The following is a 13,600-nucleotide window of genomic DNA, read 5'->3' on the forward strand; positions in this document are numbered from 1 at the left end:
CTTAATTGTTAATCTACCTGAGCAACATCTTTTCTGTTCACCTTGTCCACTGGTAACTCCAGAGGGATCACCCGCCGCAGAACACCCCCTGATTTGTAATATCTCCTCTCAGGGTGGTCCTACAGTGTGGGGGCAAAACCCACCCTGATTGGCAGAGGGTGGTGGGAGGAGTTCTTAGAGTGGTCACACGACCTTCTTCTGGCCCAGTCACCCCACCCCAGAACACCCCGATTGGTCAAAGCTCCTCTTGGGATGGTCCTATGGGGGGCGGGTTAAACCAATCCTGATTGGTAGAGAGCACTTGTATGAGTTCTTAGAGGGGTCACATGACACCCTTTGCTTCTGGTCATGTGTCTGTCTTGACTCCAGAAGTAATATGGATTGGATGAATGGACTATCAATTGGATAGAAAGATGGCTAGATCATCGGGCTCAATGGGTAGTAATCAATGTCTTAATGTCTAATTGGCAGCCTGTATCAAGCACAATGCCCCAGGGGTCGGTCCTGGGGCCAGTTTTGGTTAACATCTTTATTAATGATCTGGAGGATGGGATGAATTGCACCCACAGCAAATTCATGGATTACAGTAAATTGTGGGGAGAGGTAGATATGCTGAAGGGTAGGGATAGGGTCCAGAGTGACAAAAAATTGGAGGATTGGACCAAAAGAAACCTGATGAGGTTCAACAAGGACAAGTGCAGAGTCCTGCACTTAGGAAGGAAGAATCCCATGCACCGCTACAGGCTGGGGACCAACTGGCTAAGCAGCAGTTCTTCAGAAAAGGACCTGGGGATTACAGTGGACGAGAAGCTGGATATGAGTCAGCAGTGTGCCCTTGTTGCCAAGAAGGCTAATGGCATATTGGGCTGTATTAGTAGGAGCATTGCCAGCAGATCGAGGGAAGTGATCATTCCCCTCTATTCGACACTGGTGAGGCCACACCTGGAGTATTGCATCCAGTTTTGGTCCCCTCACTACAGAAGGATGTGGACAAATTAGAGAGAGTCCAGCGGAGGGCAACGAAAATGATTAGGGGTCTGGGGCACATGACTTACGAGGAGAGGCTGAGGGAACTGGGCTTCCTTAGTCTGCAGAAGAGACGAGTGAGGGGGGGATTTGATAGCAACTACCTGAATGGGGGTTCCAAAGTGGGTGGAGCTTGGCCATTCTCAGTGGTGGCAGATGACAGAACAAGGAGCAGTGGTCTCAAGTAGCAGTGAGGGAGGTCTAGGTTGGATATTAGGAAAAACTTTTTCTCTAGGAGGGTGGTGAAGCACTGGAATGGGTTCCCTAGAGAGGTGGTGGAATCTCCTTCCTTAGAGGTTTTTAGAGCCTGGCTTGACAAAGCCCTGGCTGAGATGATTTACTTGAGGACTGGTCTTGCTTTGAGCAGGGGATTGGACTAGATGACCTCCAGAGGTGTCTTCCAACCTTGATATGCTATGATTCTATGTGCCTACATGTCCTGCTGACTCATAGGCATAGCCCCTGGCTTCTCTCAGTATTATTAACTCACAGTACAAAGACGATTCATACATATAAACAAGATTACTATATTTAGTGAATCATAACTTTTCCACTGATACTTTACATGGCATATCTTGTAAGAGTCATTGCAATTTTGTAATATTGGTATCAATAATATTATAAATGGCCACCTATAGTCCATACAGCGTCACAGCCACAACCTGTGAAATGGATCCATGCCCTTCCGGGCTGGTGAAAGCCCGTTATGCCCATTACTAATAGGAATAGACAATGCCTCCTTCAGAGAAGCGCATGTACCAAACCCCTTGGAATATGCTATAGGTCACCCAATCCTCAGGAAATCAACACATGACCCGGAAGATCTCTTCAAACACTGTCCCACCTCCAAACTCCCATTGCTGGGAAAAATAAGTGAGAAATAGGAACCACCAAGCTCCAACAATGTCATTGACAGCAAAAGAAGTTCCCTGGGGGCATAATGCAGGCCTGGAGCCAGTATATAGAAATGGGCAGACTTTGGGGAGGTATCAAAGAATGTGATGGGGGGCTGGGGCCCTGTGACATATCCCTTCCCTAATCAAATCAAACTATTGCTGCCTCTGCACACTCCCATCTGTTGTCAGTTGGTGTGCATGTAGGGTGACCAGATGCTAACTGGAAACTATCAGGACCGCCGCGGGGGGGCGCCTTTTCAATTGTTACACTCACCTGTCTGGGTCTTCGGCAGCACTTCGGTAGTGGGTCCTTCAGTCGCTGACAGGCTTTGGCGGCATTTCAGCAGCGGGTAATAAACCTTTCAGCCAAAGAAAGAAGTACCTGCCGCCAAAATGCTGCCGAAGACTGTCAGCAACTGAAGGAGCCACCACCGAAGTGCTGCCGAAGACCCGGACAAGTGAATGTTACAATTGAAAAGGCGCCCCCCCTGCGGCAGTCCCGATATTTTCCTAAGCAAAGCCTAAGCAAAAAGAAAAAAAAAAGCAAAAAAGTGCCCGAAACAAAATATCGGGACAAATGGCGTCCCGACCATACTTTGGTCAGGACACAGGACAAACTGCTCGATATCGGGACAATCCCAATTTTTATCAGGACATCTGGTCACCCTATGTGCATGTGTGCTCTCTGCATATGCTGTCCCAGCCCCGCGCAGACAGTTGGTTCAGCAGACCTCGCTAGAACTACCCTGAAAGAAAGACCACAGACATGGTTCACTGACAAAGGCACTTGGCCAGGATTATTGACCTGAAGGCACAGTCCTAGTGCCCTGGCTCCATGGTTACAGGCTGGGACATCCCTGGCCATTCTGGTGCCCCATGCAGCTGTGCACTTTGCGTATGGGTAGGGACAGCTCTGGTTACAGGTACACTGACACATTAGTCCCCAATGGCAAGGTGTGACTCAGTCAGCAGCGGGAATCTCTGTTGTCCCCTCAGCCACACAAAGGGTTTCGGTGAGGTACCCCGACATTTATAGACTGAGACAAATGACTTATGTTGCATTTTACGTGTTCCATGACATCTGCTTGTTACCTCCTCTTGTATCTTGCTCCAGGTGTCTCAGGCAACATCCCTGTTCATCTCTTCTCTCAAACCCTCTTATCTGGTGTTAGGTCAGGATGTACCTGGGCTAATCTTCTGGAGCGTGTTCACACACATGCCCAGGATCCATTGCTTCCTATGAATGCCTGTGTTCCAGCAACACCAGCAATACCTTTGCCAAGGTCACGTATAGAACAGGAAACTTGTAAGCATCTGCTTTCATCCATGGCCTGACTTTAGTTCATGGCATGGCCTAAGTTTGCTGACTATGGTACTGGCCACCAGGCCCAGTGCTCCATGCTCTCTTTCGCCTACACCCACAAAAATCAATCAGTTCCCCTTTGTTTATATGGGACCCTGCTGCCGCCCCTGTTCTTGATGGCCTTCTGGACCTCTGCACCTGGAGATGATAACTTATCATTGTTGTAATTATTGGCTGAGTGAAGCGAGGTTCTACACCTTCCATCAGAACAAGAGCCCCACATCAGCTATGCCCATCTTCCCAGTTGAGTTTGACATGGTGACACCCTGAATAACTGGTCTCCAGACAGAGAGAATACAAATAATAATGGGAGGAAGGAGTCGGGGATGTGGGGTAATGGGTCCATAGTCCTGCTGGGGAGATGCCCCCTGTTTACACCATGAAGGCACCAATCCAGAGTCCCCAAGTGCTCACTCTGTGACATTCCCACCATGTGTTACGCGGGTAGCTAAGGGAGGGCACAGCACACAGGAAATGTGCAGCAGTGCCATTTATCTGTGCGCGTTTCCATGTTTTTGTGTATTTGTTCTGCTGTTGGGTGTGAAAGGGCGTCTCCAACCTGTTCTAATCTGTGGTGTTTACTTACCCACTCCCAGGACTTTCCACACAAAATAGAAAGTGAAAATAAAATTCCTTTCATGTGATAGGTAGCAGCGAGTGGGCAGAACTGACTGTCTTGTGGTTGCTTCTATAAAACAAACTGGGACGTGCTATGTTCACTTCTGGCATTAAACAGATCTGTGTAGTTGGCTTCCTATATAAAGAGAAGAGAGAAGGTGAGACAGATAGGAGGGTTTTGTGATCAAACACCTGGAGACTGGCCTGTTTCTTCAAGAAAGCTCAGAAGAACTAAAGCATTTGTGGGCTGACGGTGAGAGATTCTTGTGTTTTGTGCCTTTTTCAACCATAGGAGCAACCCCAAGGAGAAGGGGATGGATGTGTGTGTGTGGGGGGGGGCATGTACCCCCAATATTTTGGGAAAGGCTTTTTTCCAGCATCAATTTCTTATCCAGGTCCTCCTGGTCCAAACCCCACTGACATCAATGGGAGTCTTTCATAAAGTACCAAAGCTTGGGTCCTGGCAGACTGAAGAGGTACTTCTCTGATATAAGCAACAGAACACGGATGGAGCTCAGTGGGAAAGACAAATCCATCCTTGACTAGATTGTATTCTCTGTCCCCCACCCCGCAGCTCAGGAGGCAATGGAACCTCTGGCTGTAATTCATAATGTGGGAACATTTTGTGGTCAGTTAGCAAAGTTACCCATATCCCTGGCCAGGAAGGTGAAATCGCTTCCTGGGACTAGGAAACAGGAGTGCCAGGCTCATCTGACTGTTGTGAACATATATAAGGACAGATTGGACCTTAATGCCAATCTCTTAATAGGTAAAATAGAGTCTAATAAGGTGAAAATCTTACAGGAACCAAACAGCACCGTAGAATCTCTACAGATAGAAATTCCATGCTTGAATAATAAGAGAACAGCAGTAGGACTATACTACTGACTACCTGAGCAGGATGTGACGGTGATTGTGAAATGCTCAGGGAGACTAGACAGGCTGCAAAACCCAAAAATGCAACAATAATAGTCCTCATATTGACTTGGTAAATGGCACCTCAGGGCATGATGCAGAGATAAAATTTCTAGACACAATAAATGAGTGTTTCTTGGGGCAGCTAGTCCTGGAACTCACAAGAGGAGAGGCAATGCCTGATTTAGTGCTAAGTAAAGCACAGGATCTATTCGAAGAGGTGAATATAGCTGAACCACTCAGTAATAATGACCATAATGTAATTAAATTTAACATCCTTGTGGTGTGTGGGGAATATAAAAAAATATACCTCACAGAAACATTTAATTTTAAAAAGGGAAACTATTCAGGAATCAGGATGCTCGTTAAGATGGAAATTAGAAAGGGGAGTCATAAGGGTAAAATACCTGCAAGTAGCATGGAGACTACTTAAAAACATCTTGTGGCGTAGCCAGGTTCCAAGAGCAGGGGGAGCAAATGTTAAAAAGGCGTCCCCTCTTGGCTCTTCCTCCAGCCACTCCGCGTCCCCCCGGCTCCTCCTCCGGCCGCACCGTGCCCCCTCCCCCCCTTGGCTCTTCCTCCAGCCGCCCCCCTCCTTGGCTCCTCCTCCGGCTGCGCCATGCCACGCCTCCCCCTCATGGCTTCTTTGGCCGCGCTGCAGCCATGCTGCACCCCCCCTTCAAGCCTGGGGTGTGGCAGCCCCCCCACCAATTCCAGCCCCGTGTGTGTGCAGGGAACAGAGTGGGGGTACAGTCTGGATCGGGGTTACAGGGCCTGGCTATGCTCAGGGGTTCTGACCCCTCACGGCTGACTGGGAACGCAGCTCCTGGTGGGTCCGAGCCCCTTGGGCAGCGGGGCAGTTTGGGGGAGTCTCTGTGCTCCAGGCTGAGCGCCGGCCGCCCCGAACTCATCCCCCCGCATGCCTGGCTCAGGCTGGGCGGCAAAGAGCCAGAGGCTCCCACCTAGGCTGACATCCCCTCACGCCTCTGTTCTTCCCCGGGTCCCGCCCGCTTCCCCTCACGCACCTGGCTACACCACTACGTCACTTCCCCGTGCTGCTCCCCACCCCGCCATGGCTCCTCCAGCCATGCTGCAGTTTGCCATGCTGTGCCCCTCCTCGGTCCTCCGGCCGCACCCCCCCTCATGGCTCCTCCGGCCGTGCCGCCCCCCCCCTTGCCTGCAGGAGCCCAGCGCTGGCCCGGCAGGCCAAGCTTTAGAGCGGAGCATGGGACCCACCCGCTGGCGCCATGGTAACCCCTAACTAAGGCGCCGCTTTTGGAAAATGTGCTGAGGAGAAGCGGCTGCTTCCCCTGCACTGCCCCAGCTATGCTACTGAAAACACCATAATAGAAGCTCAGACTAAATATATACCTCAAATCAAAGAAGACAGTAGGAGGACCAAAAGACCATGGCTAAACACAACAGTAATGGAGGCCATTAGAGGCAAAAAGGCACCCTTTAAAATTTGGAAGCCAAATCCTAATGAGGAAAATAGGAAGGAGCATGAACTCTGGTGTGATGGGTCAGGACCCCTGGGGTGCCAGCTGAGGTGCTGAGATACCACTAAGTCAGCTTTTTATGCCAGCCTGGGCCACCCTTTTACCTGATCTTGTCGAGTCAGGCTCTCCAGCAAAGCTCACAGGCAGGGCAGAACTCAAATGTGAAATTGCAGAACTACTAGCTATAGTATGTAACCCAGGGGCGGGCAAACTTTTTCGCCCGAGGGCCACATCTGGGTATGGAAATTGTATGGCGGGCCATGAATGCTCACAAAATTGGGGGCTGGGGTGCAGGGATCTGGCTGGGGGTGCAGGCTCTGGAGTGGGGCCAGAAATTAAGAGTTCAGGGTGCAGGAGGGGGTTGGGGCAAGGAGTTGGGGTGTGGGGGTGCGGGCTCTGGGGTGGGGCTGAGGATGAGGGTTGGGGTGCAGGAGGGTGTTTCAGGCTGGGACGGAGGGGTTCAGAGGACAGGAGGGGGATCAGGGCTGGGGCAGGGGGTTGGAGTGCAGGAGAGGGTCAGGGGTGCAGGCTCTGGGCGGCGCTTACCTCAAGCAGCTCCCAGAAGGAGCAGCATGTCCCCCCTCCTGGTCCTACATGAAGGCGTGGCCAGATGGCCAGGCTGCCCTGTCTGCAGGTACCAACCCTGCAGCTCCCATTGGCCATGGTTCCTGGCCAATGGGAGCTGTGAGGGCAGCACTGGAGGCAGGAGCAGTGTGCAGAGCCCCTTGGCTACCCCTATGCATAGGAGCCGGAGGCGGGACATGCCTCTGCTTCCGGGAGCTGCACAGAGTGGGGCAAGCCCACGACCCCGCTCCCTGGCAGAAGCTCGAGGACTGGATTAAAAAGTCTGGAGGGCTGGACGTGGCCCCCTGGGCCGTAGTTTGCCCACCCCTGATGTAACCTCTCATTGAAATCAGCCCCTGTCGCAGATGACTTGAAGGTAGTTAATGAAAAACTTTAAAAAAAATTAAAAAGGCTCCAGAGTTGATCCTGGCAATTACAGGCCAGTGAGCCTAACTTCTGCAATGAGCAAATTGGTAGAAACTGTAATAAAGAACAGTAGTACCAGACACATAGATCAGTGGTCCCCAACCTTTTTGTGGCCAGTAGCACATTCATGTTTTCAGAAGAGCGTGGCGGGCGCCAACAATTTTTCAAGGCTTATTTTGTATTTGTACATTAAATAATATGAAAAACATCATTTTTAATATTATATAATATATGAATCCATAAGATAAAAAGGGTAATTTTACATGTAAAAGATATTAATTAAATTATTCAGCAATTACTTTTTCACCTTACCATGTGAATTTGCTCTTTTTTATCTACCTGTAGGAAAATTAAGGAGTTTTTACAAAATAAATATCATAAACAGGTTTCATCTTATTTATTTTAAAGAAGTAAAACATTGTTGAACTCCTGATCCAAATATATTGATTATTCTTACTTTAACATAGAATGAAGCCTGCAGCTCCGGAGTTCTCTGTCCCCGGCAGGCGCAGGGCCAAGTTTTCTCTCCGGCTTAAGCTGCGGCCCCGCACCTGCCAGGGACTGATAACACCGGCGCCCACAGCCTGCAGCCCAGGAATTCTCTGTTCCCGGCAGGGGCCGGGCTGCGGCTTCTCTCCCCTGCTGGGCACTAGGTGGGCGCACATAAATGCCCTGGCGGGTGCCATGGCACCCACGGGCACCGCATTGGGGACCACTGACATAGAGGAACATGATTTGATGGGGAAGAGCCAATATGGCTTTTGTAAAGGGAAATTATACTTCACCAATCTACTAGAATTCGCTGAAGGTGTCAACAAGCATGTGGAAAAGGGTGATCCAGTCAATATAGTCTACACGGTGTGACACTGCAACCCATATTCTTCAGAGTGATATTATTATAATAGTGTTATAGCATAATTATGATGCATTTTATGCAAGATATGTCGTGAGGTGTCAATGGAAAAGTTATGATTTGCTGAATATGATTATCCTATTTATATGTGAAGGACATAAATCCACACCGTGTAGAGGTCAAGCATAGGCGTTTATTATACACAGCGCTGGCAGAGTGTCACCTTGCTTATTAGGCTCAGAGACACTGTCAATTAATTGATTACAATAGAATATAGAGATTTTCCATGGGCGGGGGAAAGTGACGGGGTAGGCAGTTCCACACCCCGGGATAGGTTTTACAGCAAGACAAGATAGCACATTAGCCAATGGTTAAAAGGTTACATAATGTCTCCGCCCATGGTCTCAAGTTAGCAAGTTAATATTTAATTAATACTTTCATGAAATGTTATTAGTATAAAATATCTGTGTTGAATTCTGATTTGGGGTCCATAGGAATGGAGCAACTCCTTGGATTGTCCCCCAGGTACATTCCTAAGGGTTAAAGCAAAGAAACAGTGAAAGTATATGGCAATAAAGATTGTCCCCTTTATGTCTTAAGGCAGGCATTGGTCCCTGGAACGGAGGTGGAAGGATGCCATATCTTATACTGACATGTGCCAACTTTTCATAAACTCAAGGTTGGATCTGTGGGAAGAACGTTCCCTACAGAAGAGACTGACACAATAGGAACAGGGATGCTTTGTTCAATTTGCAACCTGCATAAGACACAATTATGTACTTCTTAGCTCCAACACCTGCCAATTTGCTGACCAGGCCTATTTTAGCAAAACAAGATTATCTGTTTACCCCCAGCTTTCTCTTAGCCAATCACTTTTGCTAGGCCTCTGGTCTCTTGACCAAACTCTGGACTTTGGGTCTGAGAAAGAGCTGGCACAATCCGTATACCAGGTTGTTATATAAAATGCACATGGGTTTTAACCCTTCAATATGCATGTATCATTTTTGTATTTGAAGTTATTGACTATGTACCTGTATTTCAAATGTAGTTACACCTGGGTAACGCCCATTAGACAAGATGTTTTCAGTCTAGATAGTGGGTGAGGAATGGCCTATTCAGGGCCTATGCATCCGATGAAGTGGGCTGTAGCTCACGAAAGCTCATGCTGAAATAAATTTTGTTAGTCTCTAAGGTGCCACACGTACTCCTGTTCTTTTTGCGGATACAGACTAACACGGCTGCTACTCTGAAACCTATTCAGGGTAATGGACCATTAAGTAAGAACAATAGGCCTTAGGAAAAGCTTCTCCTAAGCTATCTCCAAATGGGGGAGCCTTCCTGAGAACACTACAGAATGCTCCGAGTAATGGCTGCTATGACTCTACAAGGACATGTGATGACATCACATGTCTCTGAGCTCCATCTTGGGATGTCAGTATTTTTCCACAGGCTGGTCTGGGAACCAAGCTTTGGGAACAAAAGGTCCTCGCCATATGCAAAAGCTACACAAGGTAGCAAGTGACATCATTTGGTGTTCTTCATTTCCCACACAGGAAGACTCCTGGAAACTCCTGAGGAACAAAGACTGAACTGGGGGAAGTGCTGGACCCAGGCTATAGGGATTTCTAGCCTGTGAATGGAACACCTGGGATGTAAGCAAGTGCAGCTAGCCCCTTAAGAATCAACAGCCTCCTTGTATCATCTCTTCGGGTAAGAATCTGCTACTCATATCCAATCTATTTAGAATATTAAGCTTAGTGTGTGTTTTTTTTTATTTGCTAGGTAATCTGCTCTGATCTGTTTGCTATTCCTTATAATCACTTAACATCTAACTTTTGTAGCTAAAAAACACTTGTTTTTGCTTTATCTAAACCAATGACTTGGAGTGAAGTGTGTGGGAATCATAACTCGGGGCAAAAGCCTGTTGCACATTGAGAGAGGGTGCGAATTTCATGAGCTTATGCTGTGCAGTTCCCTGTGTAGCGCAAGCTGGTATAATTTGGGGTTTATACTCCTGGGAGCTGGGAGTTCCATTAGCTGCAGCCTTCCCATGCAGGGGTTGGTCAGAGAGTCTGCATGTAACTGCAGCTAGGTGGGTCCGCACCTGTGTGAATGCTGGTGAAAGTGCAGGCTGGAGGGCTTTGCAGCTTGTCACAGCAGCACAGTGCGAGAAGGAGCCCAGGCTGGTGGGTTAGTGGGGGTGCAGCGGTACCCCAGTTCCAGATGGCACCCCAGGGGGAACCCATCACACATGGATTTTCAGAGATCCTCGACAAGGACACGCCCTACAGTCTCTGAAGGAAAATGGGGAATCACTGGCTAGGCAGCAGTACTGCTAAAAGGGATCTGGAGGTTATACTGCTGTGGTTTTCAAACTTTTTTTCTAGTGACGCAATTGAAGAAAATTGTTGATGCCCGCAACCCAACAGACCTGGGGATGAGGGGTTTGGGGTGTGGGAGGGTCTAAGGGCTCGGGCAGAGGGTTGCGGTGCAGGGTGGGGCCCAAAATGAGGGGTTCAGGGTGTGGGAGGGGGCTCTGGGCTGGGGCAGGAGGTTGAGGTGCAGGAGGGGGGTCAGGACTCTACAGATCTTCACTCTACAAAACATCATAGAATAGTGCTTAGAATGGCAACAGCAACTCTACATAAACTTCATGGACTCTGAGAAGGCTTTTGATAACATTCACAGAACCATCCTATGGTGCATTCTGCAGGCATATGGAATCCCTCTCCGTATAATCAACATAATCAAAAGCTTCTATTTCAACTTTACATGCAGTGTTGATCACAGTGAATTTAGTTTTGAAGTCAAAACAGGAATACGTCAGGGGTTTGTCATGTCTGCAACCCTCTGCAACATGGCATCGCCTGGGTAATGTGCGTACAGCAGAAGACATGCCAAGAGGCATTAAATGGACACTCTTCACATCCCCTGAAGACCTGGACTTCGCAGATGATCTCGCTCTCCTATCACACACCCAACACCATACACAAGAAAAAAAACTTGACTCAATGCATTCAACCAGCAAATTTGACTGAAGATCAATTGCAATAAGACAGCTATCTGAACTTTAATATTGCCTCAACATCACCAGTACAGATAGAGAATCATGTTCTCACTATCAGAGGGGCAGCCATGTTAGTCTGGATCTGTAAAAGCAGCAAAGAGTCCTGTGGCACCTTATAGACTAACAGACATGCATCCGACATGGGTATTCACCCACGAAAGCTCATGCTCCAAAACGTCTGTTAGTCTATAAGGTGCCACTGGACTCTTTGCTGCTTTTATGTTCTCACTAGTGTAAAAACATTCACACACTTGGGAAGCACCATCAGCCAGGACGGTGGAACAAGCCAGGACGTCCGGAACAGAATCAGTAAAGCCAGGAACACCTTCAGGAGCTTAAATACAGTCTGAATATCATCAGAATACAACACCAAACCCAAACTCAAGATTTATCAGAGCTGGGTACTTTCAACACTACTTTATAGTGCAGAATGCTGGGGAATGAGAACGTCTGACATGTCCAAACTGTCTTCATTCCATACAACCTGCCTCAGAAAAATCCTCCGTATCTTTTGGCCCAGAACAATCTCAAACCCAGACCTATTGACACAGTGCAACCAACAGGATATGAGCACCATTATTGCCAGGAGATGTTGGAGATGGATTGGCCATGTGCTTCGGATGGAAATTGGTTCCATCACCAGAGTGGCAATAAGATGGACACCTGAAGGGAAGCGAAAATGACGCCACCCGAAAACAACACGGCGAAGAGCTGTGGAAGCCGAGCTGAAAACCTGGGGCAGAGCTGGGGAACCATTGAAAGACTTGCCAGACACAGACAGGCGTGGAGGAGCTTGGTCACTGCTCTAAACGCCAGAGGCGTAATGGGAACATGATGATGATGATATTAAGGGCTGTTACAACAACAGTGATCAATTGTTCATGTCCACTGAAGATCGGACAACTAGTAATGGGATTAATCTGCAGCAAGGAAAATTCAGGTTAGATATTAGGAAAAATTTCTAATTCTAAGGATAGTTAATCTCTGGAACTTCCCGCAGCCCGGCCAGACCAAACAAACTGACTGGCCCTGGTTACTTCTGCCCTGCACCACCAGTGCCTGGCTTGTATTTGCCTGTCTTCTGAGCAGATGCCTCTTCTGATTGTGGGGCACAGAACCAGCCTTAATCCACACCCAGGCCCAGCATGTAGGTGGTGATATAGTTATTGGAAGTCACTCAGGGTGCCAGGCATGTGCCAGGTTTACCGTGACTTGGACACAAGCACTGTTGGTGGTTCAGGAGCTAGGTCGTGTAGGTGTTGCTAACCCTGGTGGGTCCCAATAACCACAGAGACCCCTGGCTCAGGGGAGTTTCTGAGGACTGGCAGGAAAGGGGAAGGTTGCAGATACCCCAGGTACAGAGGGTAACAGCTACAGTTCAAAGGCAGCGAGAGCGGTTCCTGTTGGGCCCCTGGGGGGCATCCAGTCAAGAGTCAGGCTCTCCAGGTTCAGTGCCTGTGGTGACCTCTCCAGTCCAGTTCCTATCCCAGCAAATACGAGTTTGTGCGTTTCCAGGCCAGGCTCAGTTAGTGTCTCTCATTGGGGCCCTTCTGCAGTGGCTCCCTGCCTAGCCATTGCTGCTCTCCAGTGAGCCCCATTCAGACCTGAACAGGGATTTCCCTACGTGTACACCCCCCTGAATTTCACCAACCCCACCCCAGTTTTGTGAACTAGTTACATGCAGTGTTGCCAATTTAGTGATTGTTTGGAAATTTGAATTGAAATTGAAACATCAATACACGCTTTAAAAGCATGTAAAGTGTATGATAAAATACGTGTATCTGAAAAAGTCTAATAGGTTTGAAAAGTATGAACATAGACTAACTTCCTTATACAGCTGTTGTTTTTTATGACAATGTCAGTGCATTCATTTCGGTGATCTTGGCCAACCTAATCATTTCAAATGATGATTTGTAAGCAAAGTCTAAATGAGCTCTCCCTGACAGGGAGTGATGAGCTTGCTGGGAGGATAATCTTTTGTTTTGTTAAGTGACCACTACAGCGGAACTCACTGATAATCAGGTCTAAGTGCTTAGTCCTGCTGTGGGACAGTGTTTCTGTGGAACAGACAGCCCAGCCTGCACTAGTAGCGAGGTTCCCCCACTAAGAGCTTAGGTGAAATCACTGAGAGCTGGTGGAACCCCAAGAGACCAACTTGCAGAGGTCACAGTGGCAGGTGGCAGCAGAAGGTGATGGCACAGAGCCATTGGCAACAGAGCGATGGAGTGAACGGTGGCCCAATGAACAACAGTGGCCAGAGCGAACAGTGAGCAGCTGGAGGAACGAGGAAGGTGCCTTCTTGCCCCCAACCTGGGAAGTGAACTCATGTGAAAGCATCTCTGAACTCTGAGTCTCCACTGACCATGGACAGCA

The sequence above is a fragment of the Mauremys reevesii genome, linkage group 24 (assembly GCF_016161935.1).
Source record: "Mauremys reevesii isolate NIE-2019 linkage group 24, ASM1616193v1, whole genome shotgun sequence".
NCBI lineage: Eukaryota > Metazoa > Chordata > Testudines > Geoemydidae > Mauremys > Mauremys reevesii.